The following is a 23,419-nucleotide window of genomic DNA, read 5'->3' as shown; positions in this document are numbered from 1 at the left end:
AAATAGCTTCATTCACACATTAGCAGAGAGTCTTTCCCCCCCCCCAAGTGCTACTAGACTTCCTTAAATTGTGAAATGAAATGAAAGGGAAGCTACCGAAAACACTGTAATTTAAGTGCCTACAGTTGGTGATCTTTCAACAATTTCAAAGTTATCTAGGAGTGTGTTTAATTCCTACCAAACTAGGCTCTTACACTGTCACTCATCACCATGCCATCTCCACTGGCTTTATAGCAAGGAGCAGAATTTCACAGATGTGATACTACTGTGTGGTCCTATTTCACACAGAGAATGGTTTTAGAAGATCTTGTGTGATCCAGCAACCAGATTCCAAAATTTTAAGGCCAGGAGGGACTATAATGACCATCTAGTATAATTTTCTGTATAAACACAGGGCATAGAACCTCACCCAGTAATTTCTGCATCAAGCCCATAATGTCTGATGGGCTATAACATACCTTTTAGAAAGATATCCAGTCTTAATTTAAAGACTTCGATTGATGGAGAATCCACCATGTTCCTAGGTAACTTGTTCCAATATACAATAAACTGACAATCTTAGAGTAAGTGCTTTATTCAATGTTTTTACAGCATTTGGCACAATGAGGTCCTGGTTCACAACTGGGGCTCCTAGGTGCTATGGCAATACAAAAGAACAAACACATAAACAACAACACAGCAGTCAAATGTCAGATAAAAAGCTATCAGACAAAATGAGTATATCTGTATCAGTCATTTGGTCTATAACAAACAACTACCCTAAACCCAGGGTTGTGAGTTCAATCCTTGAGGGGGCCATTTAGGGATCTGGGGCAAAAATTGGGGATTGGTCCTGCTTTGAGCAGGGAGTTGGACTACATGATCTCCTGAGGTCCCTTCCAACCCTGATTTCTATGATTCTATGATTCTACCGGTACACTGATTTAGATTTTAAAGTCCTCGAGGCACGGACTAGGCCTTCTCTTCTATGTCTCTTAGGGTATGTCTACACTGCAATGTAAACCCAGGCTCAGACTCAGGCTCAAGCCTAACCTGGCTTTGGTCTACACACAAATCACGCTAACCTATGGTACCAGGGATGACCACGCGTACCAGCAGATAGCTAAAAAGCTGACAGCTTTGCAAATTTACCTAACCAGTGACCCCGTGATGGGAGTGGATTAAGCAGCTCAAGAGTGAGTACCAGAAGACCAGGGACCGGAACCGCACCTCTGGCAACTCGCCAATCTCATGCCTATTTTATTAGTTTGATGGGGGCTGGGCACTGAGCTCAGCATGGAACCAGCCATGGTGCATGATGACCTGCCAGCCAGAATGGTGCCCTGCTGTCTCCTGAAGCCAGCATGGGGACTGCTGGGAGCCAGCAACAGGCTCCAAGTGAAGAGCATGAAGTGACTCTCTTTCTGAAACCAGTTCCAGAGCAGGCTGTGGTACAGGATCAACAGCAAACTCTGGGCCCAAGCCCAATGTCAGCATTATAAAAAAATCCAAACAAACACTCAAATGATAAAGTCACTGTAATTGAGCAGCACCACAGGATCAATGTCCAGTCGCTGGACCCCACTATCCTATGATAAGGTTCCATTCACACAATCTCTTAATTAGATAATGGTTCACATTTAACTATTTTTTTTGTGTTCCTATCACAACAGAGCACATGAATCTAATAATGGAATTATTTGAAATCTATCACTAATCTTTAACCTGATTGTCTCTAAACCAGAAGCCAACTGACCTCTGTCTGGTGTAAGGATAGTCATTCCCTGGGAATATTTCAGCCTCTGTGCAAAATATATTTTGGAATTGCAATAAAAGAAATGGAAACTCTTAAGCATGATGTTACAATTCTCCAATTTCTGTCAATATTATGATAGAACAGCATCAAGGAATTATAGATACCATATTGCTGACTGTTCATTGGATATCTGAAGGCACTCAAAAGATTAAATAGTAATCCAATTCTAAATGGTTCAGTTTGTTGTTTGCCTGGCAACTTTTGGCAGTCAAAACAAATAAGGGATAGATGTTTTCCTAAACTGAACTCAGAGACAAACAGACTTTCTTTCCACTGTACATACCATTTGTTAGTAAACTGGCGCACATTTTTCATCCATTTATCTTAACTGACACCATCTATACTACATGCTCCTTTCTTCTCCTACACAGCATCCCCTCTAAACCTCATTAACTAAACTGAAACAAAGTAGTGGAAGGGCTAACCAGTGGTCCTACATTTAAAAACAACCAACTGTAAAAAGTGACATTGATTTTAAAAGACCTTTTAAAAACTGCACCAAGAAGTCCTATGGCTGTTTATGAACCTTTTTGATATACAGTTTATATATAATTTATATGACATAAATACAGTAAGCTGTTGTATAATTAAGGGTCCTCATCACATTACAGTTTTGCATTCACTTAAGCAAGGTCCATTATTTTCAACATACACAGGGCTCTATCCTGAAGTGATTTTTCAGGGCCAGACCACCACCTCCCACAAGTAAAACCCATGGGAAGAAATTTCTGTGAGGTTCCCCTCTTGGAAATCCCCCTCGCATCTCACTGGGGAAGTAGAGTTTGCCTCCCCCACTCAGAAGAAAGACCGCAGGGCCTGCCCCCTAACACGGCATATCCTAGGGCATCTGCAGTCATGTCTCTATCATCAGCTCTGGATCTTATCCCTGGCATCGCAGCTCCATTACACTCATGCTATCAAGTACTCTCTTTGGCCACGGCTGTCCCAGCACAGCCGAAGAAAAGATTAGCAAGTCCTAGGTTGCATTGTCATTGCTGACTAAGTTTAATGGGGCTGGAAGGGAAACATTGTGTGTACCCTCTGGCCCCCATCTTCACTCGTCTATCCATCCCCAACCCCACACCTGTAGAGGGACCCTTGCAAGACCAAGAGAGAGGAAAGAACAATATCATAGACATGACTGATTCCCCCTTTCCATCAAAAAGTGGGAAGATCCAAGTGTGGAAGGCCCCCTGCTCTCTTCCTGGATATTGATTTGGGTGGGGTGATCCTAGTTCTGACTCAGTGGTTACAAAGGCTAAGCTACCATGGAAGCCAGTGGGAAATAAGAAAATACCAAACAACATCTGAGTAAGGGGGCTTCAGAATTAGCCCCCACTGCATAAGAGTTTCTACGTATACTCAGTAGTATTACATGAGATGACAATGCAGTCCAAATCTTGAATATTTTTATTTTCATTTATAGCATCAAAAGCATGCTAAGACTCTTAAAGATAGAAACAGACAGTGCAAGTTTTAGGCAGCAGCACCAAGAATTTCAGGTTTACCGTAAATTTAATGTGCAGAATGAAAATTCATAATTTGATTCCCAGTACTGCAACATACTAACTGCCTCATCTCCAACGTAAGAGCTGAGGGTGCTTAGCAACTGTCATAAGGTTATCAACACCTTGGACAATCCTGAGTACACATTTAAATTCCCATGGCAAATCTGTGCATTACTTCATGCTTTGTAGATCCTGGATTTCCTTCCTATACTTACAGATACAATCAACATCTAGACACTTGGCAAACTTTGATGCACTGTCTTTACAATAAATATTGTTGTTAATTAAGGAGAAAGGGTCAGGAATGTATATGTTAGCTGTCTGAGTGATTGAGGAATAGGAACAATAGGTACTGAATCAAAGTCCACTGCAATAGTTCTTTCATGCTGATTAAATTGCGACAAAACATTTTGGTCGGAAAAAAAAATTGTCTTAAGTTCATGAAGCTAAAAACCAAGATACACAAAAGTGAAGCATTCCAAAGTTAAAAATAATCATTTTAAACTGCAAGAGCCGAGCTGTAATTTTGTGCAGTTCAGCATGACATCATGGTTTATATAGGGCCAGCTCAATAAATCAAACTTCACCTAATTAGAGATCCTACTGCATATCTACATTATTCAGACAAATAATTAAAACAGGACAATTCATAACACAAGCCAGATATGTTTACTAAAATATGTTCTTTTCAATGTTTTTTAGCTTCACTGCTGCTTACAGAGCTTTCACATTTACTAAATTACAGACCTGAAGCTTTTACTTTAGTCTGACTTCACTTTCAAGGAATTCTTCAATTAACTTTACACTGCTTTAAGCTCTTCATCCAATGAGAGAACAATCTGTGGTTTCTAATTCCTTCCAATGCCAAGGACTGCCATCCATGTTCGACTTTCAGATATACTGTCTTTTCAGAGCTAGGCTCTGTTTGCTGAAAACCAACTAGTCGTCATAGCATTTTGACAAGCAATATTTTTTAAAAAAATGAAAACAAAGAAACAATACTTTGTGATGGGTAAATTAGTAGGAATAATTAGGTTTACTATCACTTTTTGAACAGATTATAGCAAAAACTTGGTCAAACCAGAGCAATCAACTCTAAGTGAAAAGCCCTTATTAGTTAGGTTGTTACCAAATCTTCTCTGCATTTACTGATCATCTGTGATCCACTATCTTTTTCTTTTTAATTGTGGGTTTTGTTGAAAGCAGAAGTTTATGAAACATCAAAATATCTGAAGTCCAACTGAAGGATGCTATCCAGCTAAGGTCTCCATTAGTGGAAATGCAAGAAGCTTTTTGAATGGCTAGATATCCTGCTGCTAGTGCAACAATAACTTACTATGTACAAGATGTCAAATCAAAAGCCAAATACAATTTCATAAAAAGCATGAGTTTAGAGATAGGTTTCTTTGCTAAACAATAAGGGCTTTTTCCCCTAAACCTTGAGTTTTGTTCATTATTTTTACTGGTTGTTTTCAAATATATATATATATAAACATATAAAATATATATATATATATATTTTACTCATCAATTGCACCAACAAATGCAGTGTTTGAAATATTAAGCCAATAACCCAAGAGCTAGCTTTCTATAAAAGGCATAATACAGCAACCTAGAAGAAATGGGAATACACAGAAAAGGAGACACACGTCTATGTTAGTTCAGTACCAGTTTAATTCTGACATCTGTTGTACCAAATGTTAACCAGTGAAAATCATGGAAGAGTTTTAATTTATTGTAATATTGTAATTTATTAGGTGTCAAAATGAACCAAACCACACTCAAGACTATCTAATGTAGTGCATAAATATGTTTACAAAGACATGGCAAATGGACTTCCTGCAAGTACATGCAGAGTAAGCAGGTGGACAGAAGAATCCTTCCAAACTTTTGCTGGACATATTTTAGTTCAAGAAAACATTACACCCAACATGCACTAGTCATGACAAACAGAACTGGAGGAATGTTGGCAAGGTAGAGTGTTAAGGCCAATAGTGAATCTGGAGTCACTTGCACAGAATGTTCAAAAAGATCTGACCTCTAGAAATAATCCAAGTCATATTTTCTTACTAATTCTCATCTAGAGTCAGGTGCACAGGCACAGTCGCCTCCAAACCAGCAGCTAAGTTCACAGGGCTGCATGCTACTTGAAAAGCACAACATTACTCAATTTTCTTCCCCTTTGTTCTCCTTCGCAAGCCTTGCTCCCACACGTCCCTGGTGGGGCACAGCAGGAAACACAGATCTATTGCACTTCAGCTCAGGTGTTTATGCAGGCTATGTACTAGAGCAAGTAATGGCAAGTGTTAGGCGTAGTCCTACAATTTAAGCAGCAGTAAGTCTCAAGCCCCTTGACAGCATCTGAGGAGACATGGAGTTATGTATAGTCTTGATAGCTTATGAGGTGGTTAGCTTTGTGCTTCACTCTTAGGCCTTATTCTTCCTTCCAAGCACGAGTAGTTTGGTGGCTGCACACGAGCACTCATTAATGCAGGATCGGGTTCTGCTCATCGTTTTTTATTTTGTGCGCCACACCTGTGCTGAACGCAATCACACCCTTAATCTCCACCAATCGGAATTCATATTATCACCATTTCAACAGGCAGCAAACACAGAACTGCAAATCACCTGCTAAAGAAAAATGGACCTCCAAACCCAATATTCACACTCTCCTTATCCTTTTCCACCTGTCCTTATTTAAACAGAGAACAAACAACATTATAAGAGTTTTCAGAAAACAATGAGGGTCAGACTTCCTGTTAAAAACCATACTGCAGGGATGCACTGTAGAGCTCCTTATATGAGCAGGTGGCATAAGGGTGGGAGGAAGAGACTTCCGTTCCATTGTTAATCTAATTCCACAATCCCACCAAACCCTTTCTGGAGAAGTTGTGCAGGTCTTGGGACCCACGTATGGGAAAGGCTGGAACGGTTGTTCTCCATTATATTGCATTCCCCTTCCCCATCAAGAAAAAAAATGGGAGTAAACTCAAGTTGACCCTGTGGGCATCAGCTTTTCAGGATTTCCTTTCTGCAGCTAAGAACACCTTTCTTTCTTCTGGGCAAGTTTTGGGATGGTCAGGGATTCATACAGTCACAGCGCCTCAGGGGAGCTGGGACCCTGTGTGAAGGCAAAGGACTTGTTGTGGATCTGTAGGTTTTTGCTGGTTTAAGAGAGTGAAATTCCAGGCTACCTACCATGAGGAGTGCAAACCCCCACACACTTCTAGGGATGATTTCCATTGATTGTACAATCTCATTAAGTTTCTCTGCCCCTATGTGGGAATAACCCAATCAGGGATATGTTCTGGCCCATAATTATTGAATCAAGATCTTCTCTCAAGCTCTTCCACCATTTCCCTCAAACACCTGCCTTCCTGATATAAACCATTTTTTAAACCATGACCAACATCTAATCTGGGAACTATTGCTCCTGTTAGTCTGATTTCCAATTAAAAGAATCAAGGACACAAACCTGAAGCCTCAGTTCTGTTAGTGTGTGCCATAAACTAGTTTGTAAAGCAAATTTGGTTTGAAATGACTACTTGTCTGGACAGAAACATAACGAATAATCGTCATTAAAGGATAGCATTTGGGTCCCCCAGTAAGTGGCCAGTGATCTTCTAACAAAACCCCAAGATTTCCCAAAATTACTTCTGCAAGCAATAGTAAAAATTAAAAGAGGTGATCTCCCTAGAGCAAACCCACAGCCCTATTTTCGTAACGTGCTTTTGAAGCCTGATGCTTATCAAGTGAAGTAATTTCATTCTCTTGTGTTAACTTGTACAGCTTGCTTGCTATTGATCTTCTGAGTCATGTTTCTGGCAGCAAATTAGTATCCTACTAGAAAATATAAGTGCTATAGAACAATTGATGTAATATATTAATAATTTAAGTTTGGATTTAACTCTTTCAACATATTAGCAGGAGATACTGTCTGTACAAAATAAGGATATCCCCTGAACATTGAAAACAAGAAACCAAAATATTTAGAGTAAAATTTAAAAGATCACATTTTAATGTGAAGGATTTGGATTATACTCATGTAATTTTTTTTTTTAAGATTATGAGCTACATAATGAATTCCTCCTAAAATGTTTGTTGGTTTGTTTGTTTTGAGGGAAAATGGTTGTTTCAGTCTAACAGGTATCACTCAGAGAGCAGGATTACAGCTTAATCAGGCTGCTGTATTCAGGCTGTTGGATTTCTAATTGCTTTCTTTTTATCTGGACTACACCCAGTAGAGCACCCACATAAACCATAGAGAAAACAGCCCTCACAAAAGTCTTACAATTCTTCATAGAATCACCTCTATCCTATCTGTGCTTACAGAAAGCCAGATCAAAAGAAAACATATTGTAGATTAAAAGCTAACTGAATACAGCAGGGGTGGCCAAACTAACTGACCCTCCAAGTCTCACAGGACAATTTTCAGAAGTTTGAGAGCCAGGGCACAGCTGCTGGGGTTCAGGGCTTAAGCCCTGCACTCTGGCAGGCACCTCTCGTGGGCCGAAGCCCAGAGACACCCCTCCCACACTGGGCTGAAGCCAGAGATGACACATGGGGGGCATGTGGGGTCACGTCATTCCCTCCACCCCCCGATTTTTGCCAGGGTTTGCTGGCTCCACTCGGTCACATGGTGCTGCCAGGCCCCCTCCCTGCGCGGCAGCTGCTGGAGCCAGCAAGCTGGGAGCTGCAGCCCTAGGGAGGGACAGCAGCAAACATCTAGGAGCTGTAAGGAGGGGCCGCTGAGGGTAAAAGGGAGGGTCTGATTGGGGGCATGACCCAAGCTGTGTGTGGGGAGGGGGTAATGAACCTTTAAATTGTGCCCCCACACCCCACTCTCAGCAGGCACCAGTGGTCTCTGGCAAAAGCCCCTAGCCCCATCACCCTACCACAGAGAAGAAGTCCCGAGTTCCTCCCCAGTGTGGCAGGTGGAGAATGGGGGCGGGGGGTTCCGTGAGCCACACTTTAACTGTAAAAGAGCCGCATCTGGCTCACAAGCCGCAGTTTGGCCACCCTTGGAATATAGGTTAGAGAAAATTATACATACTCTTATGATATATATCTGTACTCTGTGCATAGCATACATATACCAACTGTACATGCATCTGAGGCCAAATGCTGCCTCTACTCTTACACAACCCAGAACAGATGCTCACCAATATTACAGGGTTATGGGGTCCCTGTCACAGGAGGAACATTCCATCATCCCTACCACAAACTCATCCAGATAGTTTTGGTAGAAGCAGAAATAATCTGCAGAGGAGGGAAGCTGAGCATAAGGGACATGGCCAGGTCAGGGATATACGTATGTACAAAAGCCAAATGGGAAGACTATGTTCCTTAGGTGAGGTAGGGCTTGAAGATTTTGGCACCAGCAAAGATCAGCATGAAAATCTCCTGCCCTTTGCTCCTCCTCCTGCTATGCATGTGCTTCTGTTGGCAACGATGAACAATGTGCTCCCAGAATTTGTCTCGTAGCTTCCAGTGTTAACCTGAGAACACCATCAAATCATCTAGCAGATGGAAGGATAGGAAAGACGCACACCTATATCTTCAGTGCATTAGAGAACTTAGCCACACAAGTTGCACTGATTTGAATGGAGTGCTATGGCTAAATTCCAAGTTAAGTCTTTTCCAATAATCATTTGATTGTTGGATGAAGTTCTTTAGCCTGCGCTATGCAGGAGGCCAAACTATATAGTCATAATGGTCTCTTTTAGCCCTAAAATCTATGAAAATTCAGATGGTATAGTTTAAAGACGAGGAGATCTCATTTCCCAGCATGTATTACATTACTTCTTTATTTTATTTTTAGTCCTCTATAAACATACAAAATCCCAAGGAATACACAGTATTCAGAAGCGCAGAAAATGTGCTCTTACTTGCCTCAGATGCAAACAGCTACATACTGTCCAAGTGACACATAGTTTTGACCAAGGAGATAGCAGTATCAGTGTTTCCATAATTCTTTATGAAGAATTACAGGATTTAAAATGTCTCTTTCCAGCATTACCTAATGCATGGGCCTCTCGATGATTAATTAAAACTATATACATATAGAAAAAACAAACATCAGCACTGCAATACTATGTACCAATGTACAGTATCCTTGGCAAAAAGAAATGGCCTGCTGTTCTCAACCAAAAGTCAATTTCCATATGTTAATTGTGAATTGTAACCAGACAAGATCTCTTTTCTAAAAAAGTTTCCAGTAACTGGCAAACTGTGTCCAATACACAGGAAATCGTATTTATAGTTTATACTCTCCACAATGTATCAATTCTCCTCTCACTAGGAGAGCCAGTGGCAACTTTTAAATGAACGGTCTTGTCTCTAGAATTCTATCATCACAACATACAATAGCTAATTCTAGAGTCAATAACGGGGGGATTGAAGGAGGAGGAGAAATATAGCAGAGGTGTCCCTTCCATTGCTGAAGAATCCATAAAATAATGGCCTATCAGAGTTCTTTACTCAAAAGAGCAAGAGTTTAAAATCCTGCTTTTGCAACCCTTTGTCTCATCATTAAAACCATGATTCACTGAGGTACTTAAGCATGTGATTAACTTTAAGCAAAAGAGTAATCCTATACTACCCATGTGCTCATTTATATCTCATTTAATATCTCATTTAATTAGGGCCTAAACAAGTTACAGCCTCATCTGTACCTGCTAATTATAAACTCCTCTAATATGCTACTTTTTTAACATAGAAAATGGGGATGAAAACCAACAAAAGCATTGCTATGAAAACTTCAAATGCTCTTATAACAAGCATTTAAGAACATGTATAATTACTTGGTAATCATCTTGTCCTCATGTTTTTTGCTATGATTCAGAGAACCATGTGCCGTTACTAAGGCAAGCCCCACTTTGAAAAGCAGAAAGGTAAAATGTCAAAGCTTTTAATAGAGATAGGTTAATACTTTACCAAACCAGAAATTCCACCAAGGGCAAAAGCACTGCAAGAAGTGTTCTTACCTACAATTAAGAAAAGTAAAAATCATCACTCTGTATATCACAGTTTAAAAACACAAGTAATTCCAAAATAATGAATTATGGATATCATGACAACCATGGAACAACCCAAAGAAAACAAGAAGCTAACATCAGAACAGGAAATTACCATTTTTTTGACACAGTAATTAACATTAACAGGGAGACTGCTAATATATACAAACAATCAATAAAGGAAATTTTGTATTAATACAATGAAACCCAAGGGACCAGTTTAAAAAAAAAAAGGGTACTTCATAGAGGTGGGTTTTCAACTAAAATTCAGACAAAACAACTGAGAACCACATGTGGAGACTTCAAGGTGGTCACTTAAGAGAGAAGCTTGCCTGCTGGAGATGAAGGTCCTTCATTCAGATTTTACGGTGTTTAAAAAATTAGCAATACTATATATTTATTTGAATTCAGACAGGTGTGCATGGGCTCTTATATGCAATCATGAGGCATATGTCTCACAGTGTCTTTGCTTGTCCTAGCCATGCTGAATTTTGAAGTTTGATTCCAAATAATTGTCAACTTTTGTAAACAACGGTGATCAAAGTAATTTGTTTTGTAGCTAATTACATTTTCACTGCACCACTCCCTTCTTTTCCATTTACAGTGGCAAAGTGAGAAAATGGGCTGTGGACCAAAACACACACATAAACAAGTAGTTTTCATTTTTTGTTGAAAAAAACCAGACAATTTTTAAAACATTGATTTTTTTTCACAAAAGTGTTAGTTTTCCAAAAATGTTTCTTAAAGTTTCAAAATGAAAAATGTCAACCAGCTCTACTTATTACAGGTTAAGAAAAATCAGTTTTTCCTCTTTAAAAATAATTTTTAAAATTGTGTTTATTAATCTTGGCTGCTTTTTGCTTTTGAAAACTCTTTGCAGTTCCTAAATACTCATAGCGAGCATTAGTTATTCTGCAACCAGTGGTCTCTAGTGAAAGGAAAGTATGTTTTATGAACAGGGTCATATGAAACCTGTGACTAAATGCACAGTAAAATCCTAACAGGATTGTTCCTATACTTGATTTGAAATTAAAGTCTCCATAAGCAAGGACGTTTTGGAGGCTTTGTTTATTTGTTTCTCCTTGATATAGTAGGCGTGAGGCAAGTCTCCAAAACAGGCCATATTTTTGGAGTTTAATGTACCCATACTTCACACACCCACATCATACATTATTTGAAAGCTTATTTTTATGTCCATTTAGATGAGGTATGATGGAGAGCTACCACGTGGTGTCATAAGCCTGAAAGAGAGGTAAAACAATGGTACCCAAAATGAGAAAATGTCCTTTTTCAGATAGTTCCAGAAACACTGCAACATGACTGACTACAGTTTTTACAATTTAAGTTAATTTCAATACCTTAATGTGATGTTTATTGGTCAAAGCTACCAAAAGACGATGTATTAAAAGATTTTTACTGGTTTTGCATGAGCAAGTCTTTTTTTCTCCCAGAAATGATGATGCTGTTTAGCATGTGGCAAAAATGGTAAATATCAATATTTTGCAATATACTAACACGAAGAGTTTTCACATCGCATATTCTTAATTCTTAAAGTATCTCACAAGTTTTCTATATTTTCAACTAAAATTTGATAACCAGGTCAGTCTCACACCGAAGGCTGGGCACCAGTAGCAGGAGATCGCATGCCCTCAGTTTGTACTGCAGAGTGGGTAAATATAAATGTATGTGAATTCCTAATGTAATGCTACTCTATTTGTAAGCTTTTGTACAGACAGTGTAGCATCTAGTATGCCTGGTAGAAGGTTCCAGTTTGTAATTGCCTACGCATGCAGCACTATCCTTTGAAATAGTCTTGAAACTAGCTTTTTAATTCAGTGATAGCTATACACAGATCAGTATCAGTGTTAGAGATGACAATGCACAGTTGCATATTATGAATATGAAAAAGTTATGAGAGAACAAAGTAGCCTAACAAGTAGTTGTGAGGACAAAGTCCACAAACAAACCCTTGTCTCTGCACTGAAGATGGATGAAAAGCATGTTGCAGTTCTTACCAACCATATCGTCAACAGTATGACAAACCCGTTTGACCTTGAATCACTTCCAGAGGTAATTAACAACATGTCTACTGGTCTGCAAGTAACATCATATATACAAGGGTCTCTACGGAAAATAGCAGATATTGGTGAAGAACAAATGGAGAGATTTGTGAGAGGTGTATTTGATCCTGAGGGGACACTACAGTTTTTTCAGCCCAGTCACGAATTCTGGCATTCAAACATTTGCTGACATGGCCAAGATGATCAAATTTAAGCCTAGCAACGGAGAGACAATCACAGCAGCTATCACTCCAGAAACTGTTTTCCGCTGAGCCCTGTCCTTACCAAGATGCAAAGATGACATTTCAATTGCAACTGTTCTTAATCATCCAATACAACCTGAATCTATGTCCCTCTTCCACGCTGATGGCACAACGAAACAAACAGACAAAGTTGAATTAAGGCATCAGCTGGAAGCTCAAACTGAAAGAAACCATGAGCTAAGAGCATACAACAAAGAAACCACAGTGTACATCAGACGTCAGGGCTGTCATACAAATTATGGCTGGAGACAAATTCCACACATTTGATTAATTGGTCGCTGAGTACTTGAGGCATGTTCTAAAAGGATATGACAAAGCTAATTCTGTAATCAAAGTCTTTGACAGATATGACAACAGTAACTCTGTGAAAACTGCAGAAAGACCACGCCAGACAGGATCTAAGATTGTATGAAAGAAATACCAGGTGATTGGTGGATGCCCCTCTGCCTCCATGGAAAAAGTTTCTAAACATAGCATCTAATAGGAAGTCACTTATAAAATTCCTCTTTGAATATATGGTTCAAAACGCACTTTAGAGTGCAGGAGCATACCCAACACAAACTCTCCTCTTTACTGGAGGGTTTTCCAATGGTGAAGTAGCAAAGATGTGTCATTAGATGTGTTGAAAAAGCCCAAGCTTTGCACAGAACTCAAGAAGAAGTGGACACAAGGATGACTTTTGGATCTCCTGGTGTCAAAGGATGCATAGTAATTAGATCACTTGATACAGGTGTTTTGGTCTTTGCTGTTCACTCCTTTCCCAAAATTGAGCACATAGATAACATATGGATTGGAGCAGGTACCCTTACCAGCACAACTGACAAGCTTTGTTGTGACATTGTGGGGATCACCCAGACAATAAGGAGTGCTGTCCGCACCTGCCTTTTTACTTAGAGTGCCTTAATGCTATGCTGCTACAAACCCAAGCCCTGACACCACAGAAGTCTCACCCTGGCTTCCACCATCCTAGTTACTCTTTGCAGGGTGACCCCAACAGCCCTTCCAATTCTGAGTCTCCCCAAATCCATTTACCCCCAGTTCTTAATTACCAGACACTCAGACATTTTTCCATCTGGTTCATCACCTCCAAAAGATTGAAACCTGCCCTGAATTATCAATTCACTTTGACACACACACTCTACACAACAGTGAACGGCTTCAGATAAAAATAAACAAAAGCTTTATTTGATAGAAAAATCACAGATTCAAAGATGAAATAGTCAGGGAAAAGCAAGTTACACAAAAAATAAACAAAGACAGAACCTCACGTTTTACACTTCTATATTAACTAGATTCCCTTTTCTAATATGTTATCTATTTTCTCTGAACAGTTTCCCAGCGTACCTCCACCAGAAAGGGGATTGAGCATTTCACAGACAGCACCCCACCTTGATGCTGGCCCTCAGTTTCTGGGTGTCCTTCATTTCAAACTCCTTCTGGTATGGGAAATTCCCTCCCCTCTTAGGGGAGGTCTACACTACAAATTAACATTGGCGCAGCTGCACTGCTATAGCACATCTGGTGAAGATGCTCAGTCTAAGCCAACGAAAAAGAGCTCTCTGATCGGCTTAATAATTCCACCTTCACGAGAGGCAGCGTACGCTCTGTAGTGCGGCCATAGCCTAAGGCCATGTCTGCAGAAGCAAACTTACAGGGTACAACTGTACTGATGCAGCTGCGCCCCTGTAAGATTGTTCGTATAGCTCTATGCCGACAGGAGAAAGCTCTCTTGTCGACATAATAAAACCACCTCCATGAGCAGCAGTAGCGACGTCATTGGAAGAAGCTCTCTCACTGTCATAGCATTGTGCACGAGTGCTTATGCCAGCAAAACGTGTCACTTGGGGTGTTTTTTTCACACCCCTGAGCAACATAAATTTTCCCATCATAAGCGGTAGTGCAGACATGGCCCAAGACTGGGGTTTTCTTTTCCGTTTCGTATTGTTCCAGCCAGCTGATTCAATTGCTTATTCTTTGGGGTTCAGGTTAGTTGTGTCCAGAAGTTGATTGTGACAGTCACTTCAGACCTGTGCATGCAATCTGTGATGCACTCACTTCTGACTTCTACAACGTATTTCTTCCTTTACACACAGTAACAGGATATGACTCTGTGTCATCCCTATTTGGTATTGGGTTGGAAAAAAAAACTGTTGCCAAATTGGGAGAGAGTGAAAGACAAGCTGCAATTTCTGCAACAAGGAAGTTGGTAGCAGTGCTGTATGAGAGCAATAAGAAGGAAAAGGACACTTTAATTGCTTGCGCCTCAATCTAGCCATCAAAAAGGACATATAACTGGCCCAACTCCAACTTGTGAGGACAGGTTTGAAGTACATGTCAAAAGAGCATCTTGGCAAATGAGATTTGGTAAACCAGATGTTGATCCCCACAGCAACACAGATGGAAAAATGTGGATGATGAACTACTGCCTGGGTTCTTCAAGAGCCCAAAGGCATCCAAGCTTCTACTTTGAGTCAAGACTCTAAAAGTACAGTTCAGAAGGGAGCAATCTGACCCAAGACAACTCTCCTCAGTAAAATACTAAGCTTTGAATGTTGGATCCTGACTCTAGGTTATAGCACTGCTTCTCTTTGTATCTTTTAGCTACATTACATCTGTGTTTACATATGTGGCATTTCCACTGACTGGCATGCACATGACTGCCATCACCATCTGCTTCCCGGTTTCGGTTGCTCTGTTTCTATCTGCTTGAGATTGTCCTTTCTTTTGAGTTTCCCTGGGTCATTTTGATGTGTGACAGCTGTTGTGTACTTCTGTAGGTTTCATTTTTGTTTTTGTTTGGTTTTTTTTGATCATATGATTAATTTACAGACTGAGCATGCAAACTCTAGGCTAGCAATTGGAAGAGCAGGAGCCAGAGGCTTCACGGATTCTTTACAGAATGTAAAGTAGCACCATCTAATGTCAAGCTACTTAAGTCATTTGCGTGCTTCCTTTGGTCTTATTACTACATCATTGTGATTTATACATTGCAAATGGCAATAGAAATACAATAATACTTGCTCTTATTAATAAAAGATGGATTTTTTTCTGCTTTTTTTTGAAGCAACATCACAGGGTTTCTTTTAGAGACAAAGAGAGGGATACTGTAACGTTGTTGGCTGCTGTTGCATTTTAAACACTTGCCAAACAGAACACAAGAAAATCTGTAAAATGAAAAGCTCTGGGGAAAATGGAACACTAAAAGATGGTACAACCTTCACTGGAAAAAACTGTCTAACTACATATATTAACAAACCTAGTGATTAAGGTAAAAATAGTGATGGTGAACAGCACTAACTATAGACAAACTACATGTGAAGGCAAGATACTATAAAAACATTGAGCAAAGCAAGTTATTTTTGTTCTGAGTGAGGCATGTCATGTGTAAACAGTACATAAATCCCTTGCAGAAACCAAGAATTAGGTAATCAAATAATTGCAGACAATGCACTATAGTTCTGGCCATGAAAGTAACTTGGTTCTTTTGGCTTCTTACACTTGTTATTACGTTACCTGAGCCAGGACAGTCTTTAGTAAATCTGTTTTCTGCTTTTGAGCCCTTCCTTACTCAGAACTCCCATCTCAGGAGGAGTTTTGACTGCGTAAGGAACGCTGAATGGGGCTATTTTCATATGGTTTGCTACTTAATTTAAGTAGCTAAGTGAAATTTCAGTTCAACATTAACTGGACTGCTGATGAAGTCCTTCCTCAAGATTTCAGATGAAGGATTTTTAATAGTACAGTGAAAATATCTAAATTTTATTTTTGATTTTTACTTAATTAAAGAGAGTTTGTGCTATACATTTGGTTTTGGTGAACAAAAACAAAATCTTAGAATTTTCTGAACAAGTTTAAAACATTTCAATGAAAAGCTACTTATACATTTCTTAAACTTTTGCAACCCACATATTGTTAGCATAAGAACAAGAAAGTGAAACACACCAGACCTGTTTCAAGGCTCAAGCTGTAAGTTATTTAAAAAACTCACATACAATTAAGTGGTGAAGAGTAAGTTAGATTTTCAAATTTTTTCAACATTCATGGTTTTATCTGTAAATCAGTGAAACGAACGCAGATTTCATAACATTTTTTTTAATAGGAAAAAAATGCAAACAATGTTAAGGTTGCACATGCAATTTTAACACTGTCCCCTTGTGTATATGCATTATGATAATCTTTAATTTCATGACCACATATTTCACAAATAATACAGCAGAATTTGTTCCATGACTTTAGAATATCTTGAATTTAAAACTCATACCCTTACAGATTCACATTATTTTCATTAAAATGAATTGTCCAGTATAACTTTACCTTAAATGTGTAACTAGATAAACTCTCATCTCATTAAAATATGCATTTCAATAATGCAATCAGAAACTATGTATTATACCATTTATTTTCAACCATCAGTACAATTTGTGTCAGGTACAATTCAGGGAATTACAGAGTTTACTACAAAGCATAGTTTCCCTTACCCATACTTCTCAAGTGAACATCGTTCAGAGGGATGTCATTCATTTCGGTCCCAACATTATCTATGCTCCAAACAAACTTTGTGTTCCCTCTCTTTTATTGTTAAAAATATCACAAATTAAGAATTATGAAACTGAAGTTATAGAAAGAATTTTTCACTAAAAGAATGAATCCCAGGGCATTTTAAATTTCCACACGTCCTTTTTTTATGTCCACCAATTTATATCTTTTTCCACACATTGTGACCCACATTAGGGCTTCCACATGTTGAACAGCAGGAGCTGGCTGAAAAATGACAGCAAATTTTCACTATTAGCCTCTATTGCTATACTTAATTTGCATTATGTTGTGTAAAAATGCTTACTGTTTATATAGTTTATACACATAGTAATAGACACAGTGCTACTATATGCTAAATTCGGGTGTATGAGTGTGCCAAAGACTTCATGATAGCCCGACACAGGAAATGTGCTAAGTTTGCAAAAGTTTGAGAACCTTCTGCACAGTGTTCATTGTCCTCATACCACAATGATCTCTTTAAACGGGACTTAAGACCACTTGGCATCTCTTAGAATTATGCCCTAGTTCTAACAAACCTGGTGGCTAACTCCACAGTACACACTTCAAAGAGCCTGTAAGAAATCTGTCTTAAAGAAAAATAAAAGAATAATAGAAATAAGAATAATAGGACCTTGCTGTACCCCTGTTAAGGAATCGACTGTTATAATGAGCTTCCCTGAAAGAGTTGTAGCTACAGGCCGGGCCTCAGCTGAGATACCTCTAAAGCAACAGCACGGTTCAAACACCAGTGGCTTTGGTACAAACTTGCCTATATTTTTACAGCATATGTGCACACACACCCAAATCAGGATAGCTAGTGAACGCCAATATCTGAGGACTTATGGTCCTACAGCGAAGCTCATTACTGCTGTTAAGCTATCGTCATTAAATCTTCAGGCAGTTAAAAAAAGCTAAAGTTGATAGAATCAGAATTCGTCTAAGGACAGCAATATCCCCGTCGAGTTTCCACAGTTGCTTGAATCACAAATATCAAATGGGTCTTTCTGCTTAAAAGCGAGGTCACTTATCTGTAAAAATTATATTTAATGTTTCATAAATATAGGGCTTAAAACAAAAGTGCTTCTAATCAGATCTGGCATGAAAAGAAGAAATGCATAAAGTGAGGTAAGTGTGATCTTACCCAGCTGAAGAACAGGAGATGGCAAGGCGTCAGCACATGACTCACACAGACACTAAACACTAGAGAGCTAGAGATAATTCTCAGGTAAACTTTGCATGAGCCACTACGTCATTCCTCTCTAACCTTCCTGCATTAATCATGTCACGAGTAACCTTATGCAACCCAAGAAGAATGTCTGATTTACAGGGAGAAAGGCAATGCTAACAGAACAAACACCTTGGCATGACAAGAAACTCAAGACCAACCTGAATTTCATTTCAGCTCCTTAACACACCCCAGAAGAAAATAAACCTTTTCCATTCCATAGGAAAATTGCTAGTTCAGGGATTACTGATTAATCAATTACTGAGAATACAATAAATAATAAAGATGTGCACACACGGTTGAGTAAAAAGTAAGAGCCTGCCTGAACCGGTAACTCAAAAACTCAAACCAAAACTTTGTTTTGAAGCTTATTAAGAAAGAAGACAGAGTGTCTTTCATGGCAGGCAGGGCACTGGGCAGCTGGAAGAACATACAAATGAGCCAAACAAAATAATCCCTCTGTTGAACACTACTCAGAAAGAGAAAACTTCTGGGATCTCACACAGAGGACGTACAAAAGTGTGGTCCAGGGTAAACAGGGATGTCAGAGCCCTGTTCATTCCCTAAGTGAGGTCTCTGATTGTGCAAATGGACCTTGAGAGCTCATCGACTCCAGCTCTCAGCACTGAGGCAGGACCAGGTAAACCCAGACCACTCCTAACAGGTGTTTGCCCAACTTGTTCTTACAAATCTCCAATGCCTGGGATTCCATAACCTCTCTTGGAAGTCTATTCCAGTGCTTAATTACCCTTATACATACAAAGTTTTTCCTAACACCTAACCTAAATCTCCCTTACTGCAATTAAATCCATTAATTCTTGTCCTGCCTTCAGTGGACACGGAGAACAATAGATCCCTGTCTTCTTTATAACAGCCCTTATTTGAAAACTATTACCAGGTCCCCCCGGCAGTCTTCTTTTCTCAAGATTAAACGCACCCAATTTTTTTTTAACCTTTCCTCATATGTCAGGTTTTCTAAACCTTTTATCTTTTTTGTTGCTCTCCTCCGGACTTTCTCCAAATTGTCCACATCTTTCCTAAACTGTAGCATCCAGAACTGGACACAGTAGTCCAACTGAGGCCTCACTAGTGCCGAACAGAGAGGGACAATTACCTTCAGTGTGTTACATGTGGCACTTCTTTTAATACACCCCAGAATAACAATAGCTTTTTTCACAACTGCATCACATTGCTGACTCTCACTTAAATTTGTGATCCACTATGACCAGCAGTCAGCAGTACTACTACCTAGCCAGTTAGTCCCCATTTTGTAGCTGTGCCTTTGATTTTTTCTGCCTAAGTGTAATACTTTGCTCTTGTCTTTTCTGAACTTCTTGCTGATTTCAGACCAATTCTCCAATTTGTCAAGGGTCATTTTGAATTCTAATCCTGTCCTCCAAAATGCTTGCAACCCTTCCCCGCTTGGTGTCATCCATACATTTTATAAGCATATTCTCTACTCTATTATCCAAGTCATTAATGAAAACATTGACTAGTACCAGACCAAGGACAGACCCCTAGATACATCTTGTCAATGTGACAGGAAACCACTGATAATTATTCTTTGAGTAGTCTTTCAATAAGTTGCACACCCACCTTATAGTAATTGTATGTACACCACATTTCCCTAGTTTGCTAATGAGAATGTGAAGTGGGACTGTCAAATCCTTACAGAAATCAAGATTTATCATATCTACTGCTTCCCGCCATCCACTAGGCCAGTAATCTTGTCAACAAAGGGAATTAGTTTGGTTTGGCATGATTTGTTCTTGACTAGATGATCATAATGGTCCCTTCTGACCTAAATATCTATGAATCTATGATTACAGTTGTAATATACCTTAAATCCAGTGTCTTTATTAAGACCATGATTTTTAGTGTCTAGCAAAGTTATGAATTTAAGCTCCCAGGCACGTCTTTTGAAAGTGTTGTACAGGTTTCCTTTGAGGATGTGGACTGATAGGTCACATATAGAATGATCATCTTGTGAAAAGCGTTTACCTACAAGTGAATATTACCTCACCCTTCTTGTCTCGCTCATATATGTGAAACGTCAGTTTTAAACAGAAAAATATATAGAATAAAAATTAACCATAAAGAAAATATAACTTTTTTTTTTTTTACATCCGTTTGGATAGTTTCTCAACTGGGTTATATGTATCTGTTGTTTGTTTGTTTGTTTTTTAAATGATTAAAGCTATTTTATTAAAACTGAAACTAGAGAGTTGAAATGGTTCAGAGGCTTATGTTAATGGGCACTTTCCACCTCCAGTTCACCAATTTAAAACCTACCCAGATTTGTAATTGAAAGCCATTTTCTCCTGGCAGCTGTTCAGTGACCAATGTGAAATAACTTGTTGGTCTAAATTTGTAGCAAGCAGGCATCTGCCTAACAAACACACCCAAGCTGGTAGTTTCAGCAGATTGGTTGAGGGCTGAACGGGCCACGGACACTGAACTAGGCTCCAGAAATGGCTGTTCCAAAAACTGGGTTCAGGCAAACTGTCAGGCCAGCGTTGGGGAGGCTTGCCCTGCCAAGGCCATGTCCTGGGAATGTATTTCAGTATGTACTTCAGTGCCCCGATCTCTCAATCCAACCCTCTTCAAAGCATTAAGTTCACTTCGATTTTTTTTAACACACTTGAAAAAATTGTAAACAAAAAAATAAAACTGAAAAAGAATGCCAAGTGTCCAGAAAGTGTGGGCAAAGGAAGAAATTCTCTGAGAAAACAGATTTCACTTTCAAAATTACTTCAGTGTTAGAAACAGTGAACAAAATTTATGAAGCCTAACTTGATTGTGCTCTTAGAATAATTACATTCAGACTTCAAAGAATGTCTATCAAATACCACAATTCACTCTGTGCATCCATAAGCTTGATATAAATAAAGTGAGTTATGCACTTAAAACATTTATTAGGGGACATCTCAACAGTTTGCCCATAATGGGTATGTCTACACAGCCCATGGCAGATAAGCCTCCCAGGCCAGGTTGACAAGACGAGTTTGCAGGGCTCACACTAGTGCTCTAAAGGTAGCTTTGTAGATATCACTTTGAAGTTGTGACTCAGGCTGGAGACTGGGCTCTGAAGCCTAGGGAGCGGGGTGGACTTCAGAGCCTGAGTGACAGCCTGAGACACAACTTTGCCTACCCACTATTTTCAGCTGAGCTCTGCAAGCCTGAGGCCTGGTCTACTCAATGTACTCAATGCTTTTTTTGCCTCTGTCTTCACGAACAAAGTCAGCTCCCAGACTGCTGCGCTGGGCATCACAACATGGGGAACAGATGGCCAGCCCTCTGTGGAGAAAGAGGTGGTTAGGGACTATTTAGAAAAGCTGGACGTGCACAAGTCCACGGGGCCGGACGAGTTGCATCCGAGAGTGCTAAAGGAACTGGTGGCTGTGATTGCAGAGCCATTGGCCATTATCTTTGAAAACTCGTGGCGAACGGGGGAAGTCCCGGATGACTGGAAAAAGGCTAATGTAGTGCCAATCTTTAAAAAAGGGAAGGAGGAGGATCCTGGGAACTACAGGCCAGTGAGCCTCACTTCAGTCCCTGGAAAAATCATGGAGCAGGTCCTCAAAGAATCAATCCTGAAGCACTTACATGAGAGGAAAGTGATCAGGAACAGTCAGCATGGATTCACCAAGGGAAGGTCATGCCTGACTAATCTAATAGCCTTCTATGATGAGATTACTGGTTCTGTGGATGAAGGGAAAGCAGTGGATGTATTGTTTCTTGACTTTAGCAAAGCTTTTGACACGGTCTCCCACAGTATTCTTGTCAGCAAGTTAAAGAAGTATGGGCTGGATGAATACACTATAAGGTGGGTAGAAAGTTGGCTAGATTGTCGGGCTCAACGGGTAGTGATCAATGGCTCCATGTCTAGTTGGAAGCCGGTGTCAAGTGGAGTGCCCCAGGGGTCGGTCCTGGGGCCGGTTTTGTTCAATATCTTCATAAATGATCTGGAGGATGGTGTGGATTGCACTCTCAGCAAATTTGCGGATGATACTAAACTGGGAGGAGTGGTAAATACGCTGGAGGGCAGGGATAGGATACAGAGGGACCTAGACAAATTGGAGGATTGGGCCAAAAGAAATCTGATGAGGTTCAATAAGGATAAGTGCAGGGTCCTGCACTTAGGACGGAAGAATCACAATGCACAGCTACAGACTAGGGACCGAATGGCTAGGCAGCAGTTCTGCGGAAAAGGACCTAGGGGTGACAGTGGACGAGAAGCTGGATATGAGTCAACAGTGTGCCCTTGTTGCCAAGAAGGCCAATGGCATTTTGGGATGTATAAGTAGGGGCACAGTGAGCAGATCGAGGGATGTGATCGTCCCCCTCTATTCGACATTGGTGAGGCCTCATCTGGAGTACTGTGTCCAGTTTTGGGCCCCACACTACAAGAAGGATATGGATAAATTGGAGAGAGTCCAGCGAAGGGCAACAAAAATGATTAGGGGTCTGGAACACATGACTTATGAGGAGAGGCTGAGGGAACTGGGATTGTTTAGTCTGCAGAAGAGAAGAATGAGGGGGGATTTGATAGCTGCTTTCAACTACCTGAGAGGTAGTTCCAGAGAGGATGGTTCTAGACTATTCTCAGTGGTGGAAGAGGACAGGACAAGGAGTAATGGTCTCAAGTTGCAGTGGGGGAGGTTTAGGTTGGATATTAGGAAAAACTTTTTCACTAGGAGGGTGGTGAAACACTGGAATGCGTTGCCTAGGGAGGTGGTGGAATCTCCTTCCTTAGAAGTTTTTAAGGCCAGGCTTGACAAAGCCTTGGCTGGGATGATTTAATTGGGGATGGGTCCTGCTTTTGAGCAGGGGGTTGGACTAGATGACCTCCTGAGGTCCCTTCCAACCCTGATATTCTATGATTCTATGATTCTACACTGGGGGAGAAGGAGAGGGGGAAATCAATCTAAGATACACAACTTCAGATATGTGAATAACGTAGCTGAAGTCGACGTACTTAGATCTACTCACCACAGTGTCTTCACTGCGGTAAGT

The 23,419-nt window shown here is 40.0% G+C and overlaps 1 protein-coding gene across 4 annotated transcripts in view; it reads right to left on the bottom strand.

The window, feature by feature from the left end:
• Positions 1–23,419, bottom strand: part of CMSS1 (cms1 ribosomal small subunit homolog) — a 358,534-nt gene that overhangs the window by 163,349 nt on the left and 171,766 nt on the right. Inside the window, exon 2 of one of the 4 annotated variants that reach the window (XM_084645435.1) lies at positions 10,240–10,289. The exons of the other annotated variants lie outside the window; for them this stretch is intronic. The gene's annotated coding sequence lies outside the window, so the exon portion shown is untranslated. The remainder of the gene's footprint in view (positions 1–10,239; positions 10,290–23,419) is intronic. 4 annotated transcript variants of the gene reach the window in all.

This window comes from Lepidochelys olivacea (genome assembly GCF_965140295.1).
Source record: "Lepidochelys olivacea isolate rLepOli2 genome assembly, chromosome: 1".
In the NCBI taxonomy this organism is placed as follows: domain Eukaryota; kingdom Metazoa; phylum Chordata; order Testudines; family Cheloniidae; genus Lepidochelys; species Lepidochelys olivacea.
The sequence above is the reverse complement of the archived record's forward strand: the minus strand, read 5'-3'. Positions and strand labels throughout refer to the sequence as shown.